Below are 17,705 nucleotides of genomic sequence, written 5' to 3'. Positions count from 1 at the left end.
CAAACACCCGGCTCAAACAGAGGGATGCTATGTTAGCTAGCTGGCTAGTTTAGTTACTGAAACACCCTGCTCCAACAGAGGGATGCTATGTTAGCTAGCTGGCTAGTTTAGTTACTCAAACACCCGGCTCAAACATATAAACATATCTGAATTTGACCATTAGAAACTCTTGTTTGCAACTGTTGGACAAATTATTACACCCTAGATAAGCTATTTGCAGGCAAGAGTGTGCAAGGCGGTATTGAGTCACTGTCCGTATGTCACCTACGTTGTAAACTTTCATTCATAGACTAGGTTGTAGCAACCTCATGATGGGTATTGGGAAATGTTGAGTATCATGTAGTACCCTAAACCTATCGATGTTACATTGAACTGGGTGAATGGAATATGAATGACAGTCATCCAACATGCTGTAATAGAAATAAGGCCATGCTCATTAAAAAATAAATAATGGTCCTCCCTCATCTTATACGGCATTTACGGCCACTGTTGTCTAGCAATGATCAACAACCAATTTGACGGAGCGTGAAGAAGTTGTAAAATAATAATGGGGAAATGTTGCACAATCCAGGTTTAGAAAGCTCTTAGAGACTTACCTAGAAAGACTCAGCTGTAACCGCTTCTAAAAGGTGCTTCTATAAAGTATTGACTCGGGTGTGAATATTTACACTACCGGTCAACATATTTAGAACACCTAATCATTTAAGGGTTTTTCTTTAATTTGACTATTTTCTACATTGTAGACTAATAGTGAAGACATCAAAACTATGAAATAACACATATGGAATCATGTAGTAACCAAAAAAGTGTTAAACAAATCAAAATATGTTTTATATTTGAGATTCTTCAAATAGCCACCCTTTGCCTTGATGACAGCTTTGCACACTCTTGTCATTCTCTCAACCAGCTTCACCTGGAATGCTTTTCCAACAGTCTTGAAGGAGTTCCCACATATGCTGAGCACTTGTTGGTTGCTTTTCCTTCACTCTGCGGTCTGACTCATCCCAAACCATCTCAATTTGGTTGAGGTTGGGGGATTGTGGAGGCCTGGTTATCTGATGCAGCAGTTACATCACTTTCCTTGGTAAATTAGACCTTACACAGCCTGGAAGTGGGTCATTGTCCTGTTGAAAAACAAATGATAGTCCCACTAAGTTCAAACCAGATGGGATGGTGTATTGCTGCAGAATGCTGTGGTAGCCATGCTGGTTAAGTGTGCCTTGAATTCTAAATAAATCACAGACAGTGTCACCAGCAAAGCACCCCCACACCATAACACCTCCTCCTCCATGCTTTACGGTGGGAAATACACATGCGGAGATCATCCGCCAAAGCCTCTTCCCCCTCAGGAGACTGAAAATATTTGGCATTGGTCCTCAGATCCTCAAAAAATTACACAGCTGCACAATCGAGAGCATACTGACTGGTTGCATCTCAGACTGTTATGGCAACTGCTTGGCCTCCGACCGCAAGGCACGACAGAGGGTAGTGCGTACGGCCCAGTACATCACTGGGGCCAAGCTTCCTGACATCCAGGACCTCTATACCAGGCGGTGTCAGAGGAAGGCCCTCAAAATTGTCAAAGACTCCAGCCACCCTAGTCATAGACTGTTGTCTCTGCTACCGCACGGCAAGCGGTACCGCTTCTACCCCCATCCAATAAGAGTCCTGAACAGCTAATCATGGCTACCCGGACTATTTACACTGCTCCCCCACCCCAGCTTTTTACGCTGCTGCTACTCTGTTAATTATTTATGCATAGTCACATTAACTTTACCCACATATACATATTACTTCAACTACCTCAACTAGCCGGTGCCCCCGCACATTGACTCTGCACCTGTACCCCCCTGTATATAAAGCCTCCCTACTATTAGTTTATTTTACTTCTGCTCTTTTTTTCTCAACACTTTTTTGTTATTTTATTTATTCTACTTTTTTTTTAAATTAAATGCACTGTTGGTTAAGGGCTGTAAGTAAGCATTTCACTGTAATGTCTGCACCTGTTGTATTCGGTGCATTTGGCCAATAAGATTTGATTTGATTTGATCCGTTCACCCACACTGCGTCTCACACTGACACAGCGGATTGAACCAAAAATCTCCAATTTGGACTACAGACCAAAGGACAAATTTCCACCGGTCTAATGTCCATTGCTCGTGTTTCTTGGCCCAAGCAAGTCTCTTCTTATTATTGGTGTCCTTTAGTAGTGGTTACTTTGCAGCAGTTCGACCACGAAGGACTGATTCACACAGTCCCCTCTGAACAGTTGATGTTGAGGTGTGTCTGTGACTTGAACTCTGAAGCATTTATTTGGGCTGCAATTTCTGAGGCTGGTAACTCTAATGAACTTATCCTCTGTAGCAGAGGTAACTCTGGGTCTTCCATTCCTGTGGCGGTCCTCATGAGAGCCAGTTTCATCATAGAGCTTGATGGTTTTTGCGACTGCACTTTAAGAAACTTTCAAAGTTCTTGAAATTTTCCGGAGTGACTGATCTTCATGTCTTAAAGTAATGATGGACTGTCGTTTCTCTTTGCTTATGTGAGCTGTTCTTGCCATAATATGGACTTGGTCTTTTCCCAAATATGGGTATCTTCTGTATACCCCTTCTTACCTTGTCACCACACAACTGATTGAATCAAACGCATTAAGAAGGAAAGAAATTCCACAAATTAACTTTGAAGAAGGCACACCTGTTTATTGAAATGCATTCCAGGTGACTACCTCGTGAAGCTGGTTGAGAGAATGTCAAGAGTGTGCAAAGCTGTCATCAAGGCAAAGGGTGGCTATTTGAAGAATCACAAATATTTTTTTGACCCCAGGAAGAGTAGCTCCTGCCTTGGGAGCAGCTAATGGGGATCCCTAATGAATACAAACACTTTTTTGGTTACTACATGATTCCATATGTGTTATTTCATAGTTTTGACGTCTTCACTATTATTCTACAATGTAGAGCATAGTAAAAATTTAGAAAAACCCTTGAATGAGTAGGTGTTCTAAAACTTTTGACCGGTACTGTATGGAATAAGTCAAGGGGTATGAATCCATTCTGAAGGCACAGTAGCTATAGATAGTACACTGAATAATGAAACAATCCTTAGTAAGCTAATGTTTCGAGGGCGTGCTGACAGTATTATTTAAAAAACTATTTGATTCATTTTGAATTCAGGCTGTAACACAACAAAATGTCGAATAAGTCAAGGGGTATGAATCCATTCTGAAGGCACAGTAGCTATAAATAGTACACTGAATAAAGAAACAATCCCTAGTAAGCTAATGTTTCGAGGGCGTGCTGACAGTATTATTTGGCATTAATAGACTGGTTTTAAGCACAACAGCGTTCTATCCAAGCTGGGAGAGAGCACGAGGAGGGTTCATGTCATGCAGGTTCAGGTAGCAGCTACAGGACAGTTGTATATTATTTTCAAAATCAATTGGTAGCTGATTAGTATGCATGGATCATTTATTAAAAAATCTGCAATGTTTGAATGTCCAGTTTTAATTACTGAACAAGAAATGACATTATTACCACCAGCCACCAGGCTATAATATTGCAGCATTATGACACCGTGTATAGATCTCGTGAAATGTTAGGCCCCGTGTAGCTTAGTTGGTAGAGCATGGCATTTGCAACGGCAGGGTTGTGGGTTCGATTTCCACGGGGGCCAGTATAAAAAATATATATATATAAATGCACTCAGTAACTGTAAGTCGCTCTGGATAAGAGCGTCTGCTAAATAACTAAAATGTTAACATGAGAAAATGACGAGCAAATAGAGGCCTACCAATAAACCTTTATCCATTAGCTAAAGCAAAGCTTTACATGCTCTTGCACCACAGGAACCCTATCATCGATTAATTATGCACGCAGCCGCATAGACATGTCTCTATTTCAGCACGATGTACAGCGATCGGTTTGTGAGTGGATATCTGGCTGAAACATTCAATGTTATTTTATATATAGAGAGGCCCAAAGTCCAACCTTGCGGGGTCCAGAGAAACTGCGTTAACTTTATAAAATGAGTTACTAAAAGCAGAAGGCTTCCTACGACTGGAGTATTATTTGAATGTTGGCCGAATCCCAACGTTTAAGTTGAACGGAAGTGAAGGCGGAGCCTGGCTCTTTTCTCTTGTGACTTTACGCTCCGTGCAGAGTAGAACACCAGACAACATGACTGAACAAAGGAGGAATGTTAAAATGATATCGGACGGTAACTTTTGAAAATGAGCTAAGCAGACTACTGCTGGAGTATTATTTGTATGTTGGCGGAAGTCCAATTTTTCATTCGAACTGAAGTGAAGGTGGAGTCACATGTTCTCTATTCTCCATTTTGTCTTTAGGCAGAGAGTCGCATGTTGAAATATAACGTCTCGGTCCTCTACCTCCCTGATCTAAAAGGTCCGTAGACTAGAGATAAACATCTAGTTAACTTCGCCTGAACTCTGCAATCGACCATAATCACACGTTTCTACAATGAATCAGGTGAGTTTAGATTAATTTAATCATTTTTATAACGGGTCTTTGTATCCTACTTTCTGCTTTTACACTGGGCATATTTAATGGTCCTTGACATTTGGAAAATCATTTGTGTAGTTTAGCTGGTTACTCGTAGCCAGGCCCGGCGGCAGGATGAACTCGGCAAGGGGGCATCAGAAATGACTAAGGGAGCACAACTATTTTCGCTTGCTGATAACACAGGATGGATAATAATCGATAATACAATTAAACTCAATGTATTTGCAGCCACGCACGGCTGACTTGCAGCAAGAATACAGGCTACTGCACCGCTTTACAAACATGGACAATTCATAAATAGCAAGTCATGACAACGCTACACAGCTACATGCACAATACCCAACAATCCAATGCAAAACAGTTGCTAATTACCGTAATAACACTTCCTCATGCCAATACAATGCATTTCCAATCGTGGAAAGCAAACAATAATGTACAATGCACTACCAACAACTTATCGGTGCAATGCAGCTTGGACGCAGCTACCAAGCTGTCTTCCCACTAGAGTGCCGTACTACGCTGGTATGATAACATAGAAATTACAATTCCATAACTACGAGTTGTTTATGGCAACACTAGCTACATCGTTACTCAACCATTGTTCAAGGTCTGCTCACCCTCATCAATGTAATGCAAAGCACCTCTCTACATTATAAAACATTAAAAACAATCCGATGATATTATAAACCAAACATTTCCAAACACATCACATAAATTAAGCAGTATACTTGGCAGCAACGCAAATAAAGAAAATCACCTCTAGGCCTATTTCCGACATTTGCCACGCATTTCCAAAAGCTAGCAAATAACAAAATAATACAGCCAGGCTGCCTGTTCTTACCCAGATTCAAGAGTTGTAGCTGCCTTGATGCTGTGTTGAACCTCCTCAGCAGTCTCTCCTTCCACTCCCCACGGAATGTGCTTGTAAGATCCCTCTCATATCCAGATATAGATCCACCACATATTCTTTCAGATTACTACTCACTACTCTTTGCCATTTGCTTGGAGGGGGGGGGGGGGGGGGGGTGTCCAAGTGTGCTTGCATAACTCATCAAACTGCATCTGCCTTTGAACCACGCGCTACAAAATGCCAGTTTTCTCTCCCAGTCCAGGCGGGTTGGGTATTTCCCCAGACAAACCTGCGCTGGGTCCTCATCACCTCCTATGTCACCAGGCTGCAAGACGGTTGCTCAGGTGCCTTTGCTGCTGGGCTCGGCGGCCTTGGCCTCAGTGATTAGCGTCGGCCCAGCGGCCTTGCCTTTGGCCTCTGTGGCAGGCTTCTCCCAGCCGCTTTGATCCGATGCTGCCGTTGTGTCCTGGCGAAGCCACTTTGATTTCTTCACTATTATTCTACAATGTTAAACATTTTCAAAAAGACAAACCCTAAAATGAGTAGGTGTGTCCAAACTAGTCTAAGTCTTGCTGACATTTCTCCCATTACAGCATCCATACTCTGTTCCACTCCCTCTCATTGTCCTCTTCTAGCTGGCCCATTGTTGTTTCCACCACATATTCTTTCAGATTACTACTCACTACTCTTTGCCGTTTGCTTGGAGCGGGGGTGTCCAAGTGTGCTTGCATTTCTCCCATAACTCATCAAACTGCATCTGCCTTGCAGGAATATTACTGTCACCCTCTGCCTTTGAACCGCGTGCTACAAAATGCCTGTTTTCTCTCACAGTACAGGCGGGTTGGGTATTTCCGTTGGTGCTTGTAATATACTGTCGGTTGTTGCTCTCTCCTACAGATAAAGATGACACAAACCAGGATTGTACACACTATCACATTTTACCTTGCGTTGCTCCATAACCCCATCTCCATGTTGTCTCTACTGTCCTTAAGTCTATGAAGTTGAATTTATTTTTCTGAGGGCAACAACTTTGATTATTGTTATGTTTAAGGAATACCTGGGATAGGATAAAGTAATCCTTCTACCCCCCCCAAAAAAAAAATTATAATTGTAAAGTGATTATCCCACTGGCTATAGGGTGAACGCACCAATTGGTGAGTCGCTCTGGATAAGAGCGTCTGCTAAATGACGTAAATGTGCCCTTGAGCAAGGCACTTAACCCTAATTGCTCCTGTAAGTCGCTCTGGATAAGAGCGTCTGCTAAATGACTAAAATGTAAATGTAATGTCGGTGCTGCTGCTAGGTTCGGTCTTGGCAGCTGCAGGCCCCTCCTCGGGTTGGTTACCTCCTATGTCACCAGGCTGCAAGACGGTTGCTCAGGTGCCTTTGCTGCTGGGCTCGGCTGCCTTGGCCTCAGTGATTAGCGTCGGCCCAGCGGCCTTGCCTTTGGCCTCTGTGGCAGGCTTCTCCCCGCCGCTTTGATCCGATGCTGCCGTTGTGCCCTGTCGAAGCCACTTTCTAATATCCATCATACTATCAGCTACCTATCTAATTGTTAACATTAGCTAAATTCCATCCAGCTGCGCATGAATGTTTTTTTTTTACCTTCGTAATACGTAACTTAAACCGTCACATTTTTCAACCAGTAAAATGTGTATGACGTTTTGATATCTTAACTATTATTCTACAATGTAAAACATTTTCAAAATAAATAAATAACCCTTCAATGAGTAGGTGTGTCCAAACTTTTGACTGGTACTGTATTCACTGCTTTATCCAAAGTTACATCTTGCTCACGCAGCAATCTCTCATTGGGTCCATTATCAAGTATGCCTCAGACTATCCTTTCACTAGTGAGTCTTTCAGATTTTTCAAATTCACACGTTTTGCTCATTGTGTTCAGCTCAGCCAAGTACTGGTCAAAACTGACTCCCTGTTTCTGATCATGAGAGAAACTTGTATCTCTCAAATGTGATGTTCTGGCTTGCTACAAAGTACTCCTCAAATTTAGCCACAGTCAATGTCACGTTTGCCTCGTCAAGCTGAAAGCTATTGCCTTCGGAAAGTATTCAGACCCCTTGACTTTTTCCAGATTTTGTTTCGTTACAGCCTTATTTTAAAATGGATTTAATTATTTTTTTCCCTCAACACTCTACACAGAAGGCACACACCTGTCTATATAAGGTCTTAGTCTAAAATTGATTAAATCATTTGTTTCCCTCATCAATCCACACACTACCCCATAATGAATAAGCGAAAACATATGTTTTCAGACCCTTTGCTATGATTGTGTCGAGGCACAGATCTGGGGACGGTACCAAAACAAATCTGCAGTATTGAAGGTTCCCATGAACACAGTGGCCTCCATCGTTCTTAAATGGAAAAAGTTTGGAACCACCGAGACTCTTCCTAGAGCTGGCTGCCAGGCCAAACTTAGCAATCGGGGGAGAAGGGCCTTGGTCAGGGAGGTGACCAAGAACCCGATGGTCACTCTGACAGAGCTGCAGAGTTCCTCTGTGGAGATGAGAGAACCTTCGAGAAGGACAACCTTCCAGAAGGACAACCATATCTGCAGCACTCCACCAATCAGGCCTTTATGGTATAGTGGCCAGACGGAAGCCACTCCTCAGTAAAGGGCACGACAGCCTGCTTGGAGTTTGCCAAAAGGCACCTAAATGATTCTCAGACCATGAGAAACAAGTTTCTCTGGTCTAATGAAACCAAAATTGAACTCTTTGGCCTGAATGCCAAGCGTCACGTCTGGAGGAAACCTGGCACCATCCCTACGGTGAAGCATGGTGGTGGCAGCATCATGCTGTGGGGATCCTTTTCAGCGGCTGGGACTGGGAGACTAGTCAGGATTGAGGGAAAGATGAACACCGCAAAGTACAGAGAGATCCTTGATGAAACCTGCTCCAGAGCGCTCAGGACCTTTGACTGGGGCGAAGGTTTTACCTTCCAACAGGACAACGACCCTAAGCACACAGCCAAGACAACGCAGGAGTGGAATATGGTCTGGGTAATGCATAATATAATTAGTCTCTGACATCCCTGACTTAGGGAAACAGCACGTGGTCTGGGTAAAGCATAATATAATTAGTCTCTGACATCCCTGACTTAGGGAAACAGCACGTGGTCTGGGTAAAGCATATTCTAATTAGTCTCTGACATCCCTGACCTAGGGAAAAAGCACGTGGTCTGGGTAAAGTGGGGGGTTAAGGCCAATCCAGAGATCACTGGGGTTTTTTGTTGGTGTGGGCATGCGCTTGGGCGGGCTCTTATCTTTTGGAGCAATATGCACCTGTTGGTAACATGATACCCTCACCATTCCATGTGTGCCTAGACCCCCGAATAGCAATATTAACAATGGGGATAGCAGTGACTCTCCATTTGGGATAAAAGCAAAAAATAATCCTGTTGAAAACATCACCACAGTTAGCTCATTTCAAAGAAATGGCATATTTGAATAATAGCTCCATGTAATACAAGTTTAGGTTTGTATTACATTTACATCGTTTTGTGCCAGTTGGCTGTAGGCTACTCCACTAGCATCTTGCCAGTTGGCTGTAGGCTACTCCACTAGCAGCTTACCAGTTGGCTGTAGGCTACTCCACTAGCAGCTTACCAGTTGGCTGTAGGCTACTCCACTAGCAGCTTACCAGTTGGCTATAGGCTACTCCACTAGCAGCTTACCAGTTGGCTGTAGGCTCCACTAGCAAATTACCAGTTGGCTGTAGGCTACTCAACTAGCAGCTTACCAGTTGGCTGTAGGCTACTCAACTAGCAGCTTACCAGTTGGCTGTAGGCTACTCCACTAACAGCTTGCCAGTTGGCTGTAGGCTACTCCACTAGCAGCTTACCAGTTGACTGTAGGCTACTCCACTAGCAGCTTACCAGTTGGCTGTAGGCTACTCAACTAGCAGCTTACCAGTTGGCTGTAGGCTTCTCTACTAGCAGCTTGCCAGTTGGCTGTAGGCTACTCCACCAGCAGCTTACCAGTTGGCTGTAGGCTACTCCACTAGCAGCTTACCAGTTGGCTGTAAGCTCCACTAGCAGCTTACCAGTTGGCTGTAGGCTACTCCACTAGCAGCTTACCAGTTGGCTGTAGGCTACTCCACTAGCAGCTTACCAGTTGGCTGTAGGCTACTCTACTAGCAGCTTGCCAGTTGGCTGTAGGCTACTCTACTAGCAGCTTGCCAGTTGGCCGTAGGCTACTCTACTAGCAGCTTACCAGTTGGCTGTAGGCTACTCCACTAGAAGCTTGCCAGTTGGCTGTAGGCTACTCTACTAGCAGCTTACCAGTTGGCTGTATGCTACTCTACTAGCAGCTTACTAGTTGGCTGTAGGCTACTCTACTAGCAGCTTGTCAGTTGGCTGTAGGCTACTCTACTAGCAGCTTACCAGTTGGCTGTATGCTACTCTACTAGCAGCTTACCAGTTGGCTGTAGGCTACTCTAATAGCAGCTTGCCAGTTGGCTGTAGGCTACTCCACTAGCAGCTTACCAGTTGGCTGTAGGCTACTCTGCCACCAGCTTACCAGTTGGCTGTAGGCGACTCTACTAGCAGCTTGCCAGTTGGCTGTAGGCTACTCTACTAGCAGCTTGCCAGTTGGCCGTAGGCTACTCTACTAGCAGCTTACCAGTTGGCTGTAGGCTACTCCACTAGAAGCTTGCCAGTTGGCTGTAGGCTACTCTACTAGCAGCTTACCAGTTGGCTGTATGCTACTCTACTAGCAGCTTACCAGTTGGCTGTAGGCTACTCTACTAGCAGCTTGCCAGTTGGCTGTAGGCTACTCCACTAGCAGCTTACCAGTTGGCTGTAGGCTACTCTACTAGCAGCTTACCAGTTGGCTGTATGCTACTCTACTAGCAGCTTACCAGTTGGCTGTAGGCTACTCTACTAGCAGCTTACCAGTTGGCTGTAAGCTACTCCACTAGCAGCTTACCAGTTGGCTGTAGGCTACTCCACTAGCAGCTTACCAGTTGGCTGTAGGCTACTCCACTAGCAGCTTACCAGTTGGCTGTAGGCTACTCCACTAGCAGCTTACCAGTTGTCTGTAAGCTACTCTACTAGCAGCTTCCAGTTGGCTTTAGGCTACTCCACTAGCAGCTTACCAGTTGGCTTTAGGCTACTCCACTAGCAGCTTACCAGTTGGCTGTAGGCTACTCCACTAGCAGCTTGCCAGCTGGCTGTAGGCTACTCCACTAGCAGCTTGCCAGTTGGCTGTAGGCTACTCCACTAGCAGCTTGCCAGTTGGCTGTAGGCTACTCCACTAGCAGCTTGCCAGTTGGCTGTAGGCTACTCCACTAGCAGCTTGCCAGTTGGCTGTAGGCTACTCCACTAGCAGCTTGCCAGTTGGCTGTAGGCTACTCCACTAGCAGCTTGCCAGTTGCCGATTTATTGTGAATAGTCACATGTACAGGTTTGCAGGTGGGTCATTATTGGGGATTATTGTGAATAGTCACATGTACAGGGTTGCAGGTGGGGATTATTGTGTACAGTCACATGTACAGGTTTGCAGGTGGGTCATTATTGGGGGTTATTGTGAATAGTCACATGTACAGGGTTGCAGGTGGGGATTATTGTGAATAGTCACATGTACAGGGTTGCAGGTGGGGATTATTGTGTACAGTCACATGTACAGGGTTGCAGGTGGGTCATTATTGGGGGTTATTGTGAATAGTCACATGTACAGGGTTGCTGGTGGGGATTATTGTGAATAGTCACATGTACAGGGTTGCAGGTGGGGATTATTGTGAATAGTCACATGTACAGGGTTGCAGGTGGTCATTATTGGGGATTATTGTGAACATCTTTGATGTGTCTGGGTGGCTTAATACACCATACACAACATCATTATTAACAGAGGAAGGGTTAGTCATTCATATCACACAATTACTATTTTAGTTATTGTTTTGTATTTGTTTGTACAAATTTGTAGAATTTTGTTTTTACTTTCACATTATTTTGTGTAGATGAATTACGGAAAATTATAATCAAATCTATTTCAATCCCACTTTTTAAAGCAACAAAATGTGAAAAAAGTTATAGTGGGTGTAGACTTTCCATAGGAACTGTATAGCCTAATAATATTTAGGAAGTTAATTTCCTTGGGAAGATAACTGCCGTGCTTATCCGTCCATTCATATATAGACTACTCTATTTAATTGAGACCAAACGCTCACCTGATCTGGCACGCCCAACTAGGAGAGGAGAGGTATGGCTGCTGAAGTAGGAGAGGAGAGGTATGGCTGCTGAACTAGGAGAGGAGATGTATGGCTGCTGAACTAGGAGAGGAGAGGTATGGCTGCTGATCTAGGAGAGGAGAGGTATGGCTGCTGAACTAGGAGAGGAGAGCTATGGCTGCTGAACTAGGAGAGGAGAGGTATGGCTGCTGAACTTGAAACAGCAAGAAAGATGAGCGGTCCGTTGCACTTTCTCTTGACCTACGTTTTTTGCACGTAGGATATAGCCTGTCTTTTAGGAGTGGGAATATTTTCAGTCAGAGATAAATAAATGGATAATTAATATATATTGAAAAGGAGAAGACTCAACGCTCGATCCCCATGTTGCGCCTTTTGCTTTATATTGATAATCACATTTTGGGATTTCACCTCGACTCACGTTGGTTGAGCGTCCCCACCTTCTTTCTATTAACAGACACTGTAGTAAACTATAGCCTAATTATATTTAAGTGAATTTCCTTGGAAAGATAACTGCCACGTGATTTATTCGCCCATTCATAGGTAGCCTTGTAGGCTAGTGTGTGAATAATATGTCAGAGGTGCTTTTAGTACAATAGCTAGGCTAACGCATACACAGCAGAAAGACACCGTTTCCAAATAATCTGCGGGACAAGTATATTTATCACAACGTTTTCTGTCTTACCGCCCTCAACGTGAAAAATACGGGCCGCGCTGCAATGATCTCTGTCGGAGCCCGCAGCCCTCTACCTCCAAACATCTTTGTTGTACCATTTGAAAGTGGAAAGAAATATATACAGTACCAGTCAAAAGTTTGGACACACCTACTCATTCAAGGGTTTTTCTTTATTTTTACTAATTTTACATTGTAGAATAATAGTGAAGACATTAACACTATGAAATAACTCATATGGAATGATGTAGTAACCAAAAAAGTTTTAAACAAATCAAATTAAATGTGATGTTTGAGATTCTTCAAAGTAGCCACCCTTTGCCTTGATGACAGCTTTGCCCAGTCTTGGCATTCTCTCAACCAGCTTCATGAGGTAGTCACCTGGAATATGTTTTGATTTGTTTAACACTTTGTTGGTTACAACATGATTCCATATGTGTTATTTCATAGTTTTGATGTCTTCACTATAATTCTACAATGTAGAAAATAGTACAAATAAAATAAAACCCTTGAATGAGTAGGTGTCCAAACTTTTGACTGGTACTGTATGTTATTACATTTTAGTACATTTGTCAGCCAAAACATGACACCCACCCTTTTTTTCATGTGTTCTATCGCAAACTGTCATAAACATAAAGCTTTCCAACGTAGCATCAACTATCCAAAGCCATATTTGACATTTTGAAATTAGCACATCAATTACAAAAAATTATAATTGAATATATATAAATCCCACATTGTAACATAAAATAAGCTAAATCAATTTGCCCTTTTTCCCGATAGGGAATGTCCTATCGGTCTGAAGTGTAAGATATTGGTTTCTCCCGTGGGAGCCCCGGGTTCATATCGTACGTGTTACATACAGTTACAATATTTGAGTGCTGCAAATCTGCGTAGCATGCAAACAGACAATGTGTATTATTTTTAACATGCTGTGAAAGTAGTACTCACTTTTAGGAATGGGTAATCATTTACAAGTTGCAAACTATATCATAAACCCATCGTTGAAAACCACATTTTTCATCTTCTGTGGTTTGGTAACTTCCTGTTGTTCAACGGACAGGAATGAAGTAGCAGAGTTTGGAGAAAAAATATTTGGTGTCCGTTAAGTCTTAAACAGCAAGGGGGCATTGTTTCCACTCCGTTGTGGCCGTCCCCATTTATATGCAAAACCTCATCATACCATTGTTGTGTTGTTTTACCCTCAGTGTACTAACATGAGAACTTCACTACCCTCTTTTTGGGATTTACAGGAAACACCTATCCCACCCCCCTCCTCCCTCTCCCTCCAACCCTCCTCCCCCCTCCCCCTCTTGGGGTCCCCAGGTCGTGCCTCTCCTGGTAACTTACTGCTGGGTCTGAAGAGGGTGTCTCTGCTGCTGGTCGACTGCAGGAAAACACCGGGACAGAGTGGGTTTATGCTCTTAGATACATTTTTTTAAAATGCTCTTAGATACATTTTTTTAAAAATGTAGACTCATTAGAAGCACTCCTACCCCATTGGTTACATTGATGATTTTAACGAATCCAAAATGCTCAAATCTGATCACAAGAGTTGGAAAGCTGGGCCTTGAACTAACTTCGATATGAAGAAGGAACCCTAACTGTCTGTCTTTGTTTCACAGGGGACAGCCCTAACCGTCGCTCTTTCAGTAGAAGGGGCTTATCATCTGGGAAGGCTAACCAACATCATGATGCTGACGAGGCAGAGAAGAGTCTCTCCAGATCAGATCACCTCAAGAAACACCAGCAGAGACTTACAGGGAAGAAACCTCACTGCTGCTTTGACTGTGGAAAGAGTTTCACCTCTTCAACAAATCTTAATACACACAAGAGAATACACACAGGAGAGAAACCTTACAGCTGTGATCAGTGTGGGAAGAGTTTTCCTAGATCAGACCAGCTGGTAATACACCAGAGAACACACACAGGAGAGAAGCCTTTTGGTTGTGATCAGTGTGGGAAGAGATTCACTCGGTCAGGACACCTGGCTGTACACAAGAGAATACACACAGGAGAGAAACCTTATAGCTGTGATCAGTGTGGGAAGAGATTCACTCAGTCAGGAAGCCTGGCTGAACACAAGAGAATACACACAGGGGAGAGACCTTATAGCTGTGATCAGTGTGGGAAGAGATTCTCTCATTCAGGACACCTGGTTGAACACCAGAGAACACACACAGGAGAGAAGCCTTTTGGTTGTGATCAGTGTGGGAAGAGATTCTCTCATTCAGGACACCTGGTTGAACACAAGAGAATACACACAGGAGAGAAACCTTACCACTGCTCAGACTGTGGAATGAGCTTAACCACTTCAAAAGGACTTCTAGAACACACGAGAACACACACAGGAGAGAAGCCTTTTGGTTGTGATCAGTGTGGGAAGAGATTCACTCAGTCAGGAAGCCTGGCTTTACACAAGAGAATACACACGGGAGAGAAACCTTGTAGCTGTGATCAGTGTGGGAAGAGATTCACTCAGTCAGGAAGCCTGGCTGAACACAAGAGAATACACACAGGAGAGAAACCTTATAGTTGTGATCAGTGTGGGAAGAGATTCACTCAGTCAGGAAACCTGGCTGAACACCAGAGAACACACACAGGAGAGAAGCCTTTTGGTTGTGATCAGTGTGGGAAGAGATTCTCTCATTCAGGAAGCCTGGTTGAACACAAGAGAAAACACACAGGAGAGAAGCCTTATCACTGCTCTGACTGTGGAATGAGCTTAGCCACTTCACAAGGACTTCTACGACACATGAGAATACACACAGGAGAGAAGCCTTTTGGTTGTGATCAGTGTGGGAAGAGATTCACTCACTCAGGAAGCCTGGCCAGACACAAGAGAATACACACAGGAGAGAAGCCTTATAGCTGTGATCAATGTGGGAAGAGATTCACTCGGTCAGAATACATGAATAGACACAAGAGAAAACACCACACTGTTGGGTAACCTTTCCACTTTTGTTAGCTCAATCCTGTTAATGGTAGACTAGTGTACACACACCGGAGAGAAGCCCTACAGGGTGAGTTTTGCCACCTCAAGCTTTCTTAATGTGGCCTTCCTTAGTGTAATTTGATGTACTGTCAACAAGGGGTCCACCCTCTGAAAACTTTAACTATCCATTATTTCCAGATTTCTATTAATTGCAATGTGAGTGAAATAGTCTGTGTTTGAATGGTGTGGGCGTACGTACCCCAACAACAGAATGGTGTGGGTGTTTCCCAACAACAGGATTGGTCAGCTCAGAGAAAGCAGGGTGGTAGCTCCTCCCCCTCTCTCTGCAAGTCTATCGTTAGGGTTAAGGCAATGGTCCGTTTAACATGTTGACTAGTTGGGATGTGGTCAGAAAAGTCCAGTAAGTCGCTGCCGTCCCACAGTCTGTTGACAGATGCTATGATACCAGGAGTTTACAGAAATGTTGGCAAGTCGATTTATTTGGTTTGCTTAGCGAGCAAGCTAGAGGGATCTGATAATTACAAGCATTCCATAAGTGTCAAAGGCTTTTATTGACAAGTACATTCAGTTTATGCAATGAGTTAATATTTGCAGTGTTGACCCTTCTATTTCAAGACCTCTGCAATGGCATGCTGTCAATTAACTTCTGGGCCACATCCTGACTGATGGCAGCCCATTCTTGCCTAATCAATGCTTGGAGTTTGTCAGAATTGGTGGGTTTTTGTTTGTCCACCCGCCTCTTGAGGATTGACCACAAGTTCTCAATGGGATTAAGGTCTGGGGAGTTTCCTGGCCCATGGACCCAACATTTCAATGTTTTGTTCCCCGAGCCACTTAGTTATCACTTTTGCCTTATGGCAAGGTGCTCCATCATGCTGGAAAAGGCATTTTTCATCACCAAACTGTTCTTGGATGGTTGGGAGAAGTTTCTCTCTGAGGATGTGTTGGTACCATTCTTTATTCATGGCTGTGTTCTTAGGCAAAATTGTGAGTGAGCCCACTCCCTTGGCTGAGAAGCAACCCCACACGAATGGTCTCAGGATGCTTTACTGTTGGCATGACACAGGACTGATGGTAGCGCTCACCTTGTCTTCATTGCAGGTAACCATGGTTAACAGAGGAAGAACAATGATTTCAAGCACCACCCTCCTTTTAAGCTTCCAGTCTGTTATTCTAACTCAATCAGCATGACAGGGTGATCTCCAGCCTTGTCCTCGTCAACACTCTCACCTGTGTTAACGAGAGAATCACTGACATGACGTCAGCTGGTCCTTTTGTGGCAGGGCTGAAATGCAGTGGATATGTTTTTGGGGGATTAACTTCATTTTCATGGCAAAATGGAATTAATTGCAATTCATCTGATCACTCTTCATAACAGTCTGGAGTATAAGCAAATTGGCATCATAAAAACTGAGGCAGCAGACTTTGTGAAAATTAATATTTGTGTCATTCTCAAAACCTTTGACCACGACTGTATATTAACAGCAGGGTTTTTACATGTCATATACATTTGAAGTCGGAATATTACATACACTTAGGTTGGAGTCATTAAAACTCGTTTTTCAACCACTCCACAAATGTCTTGTTAACAAACTATAGTTTTGGCAAGTCGGTTAGGACATCTACTTTGTGCTTGACAACAATTCTTTACAAACAGATTATTTCATTTATAATTCACTATATCACAATTCCAGTGGGTCAGAAGTTACATACACTTAGCTGACTGTGCCTTTAAACAGCTTGGAAAATTCCAGAAAATGATGTCATGGCTTTAGATGCTTCTGATAGGCTAATTGACATCATTTGAGTCAATTAGAGGTGTACCTGTGGATGTATTTCCAGGCCTACCTTCAAACTCAGTGCCTCTTTGCTTGACATCATGGGAAATTGAAAGGAAATCAGCCAAGACCTCAGAAAACAAATTGTAGACCTCCACAAGTCTGGTTCATCAATTTCCAAACACCTGAAGGTACCACGTTCCTCTGTAAAAACAATAGTACGCAAGTATAAACACCATGGGACCACGCAGCCGTCATACCGCGCAGGAAGGAGACGTGTTCTGTCTCCTAGAGATGAACGTACTTTGGTGCAAAAAGTGCAAATCAATCCCAGAAAAACAGCAAAGGACCTTGTTAAGATGCTGGAAGAAACAGGTACAAAAGTATCTACAGTGGGGGAAAAAAGTATTTAGTCAGCCACCAATTGTGCAAGTTCTCCCACTTAAAAAGATTAGAGAGGCCTGTAATTTTCATCATAGGTACACGTCAACTATGACAGACAAAACGAGGAAAAAAATCCAGAAAATCACATTTTAGGATTTTTAATGAATTTATTTGCAAATTATGGTGGAAAATAAGTATTTGGTCAATAACAAAAGTTTCTCAATACTTTGTTATATACCCTTTGTTGGCAATGACACAGGTCAAACGTTTTCTGTAAGTCTTCACAAGGTTTTCACACACTGTTGCTGGTATTTTGGCCCATTCCTCCATGCAGATCTCCTCTA

Source organism: Coregonus lavaretus (assembly GCF_964263955.1).
Source record: "Coregonus lavaretus genome assembly, contig: HAP1_SCAFFOLD_214, whole genome shotgun sequence".
In the NCBI taxonomy this organism is placed as follows: Eukaryota; Metazoa; Chordata; class Actinopteri; order Salmoniformes; family Salmonidae; genus Coregonus; species Coregonus lavaretus.
Note: the sequence above shows the minus strand (reverse complement) of the source record.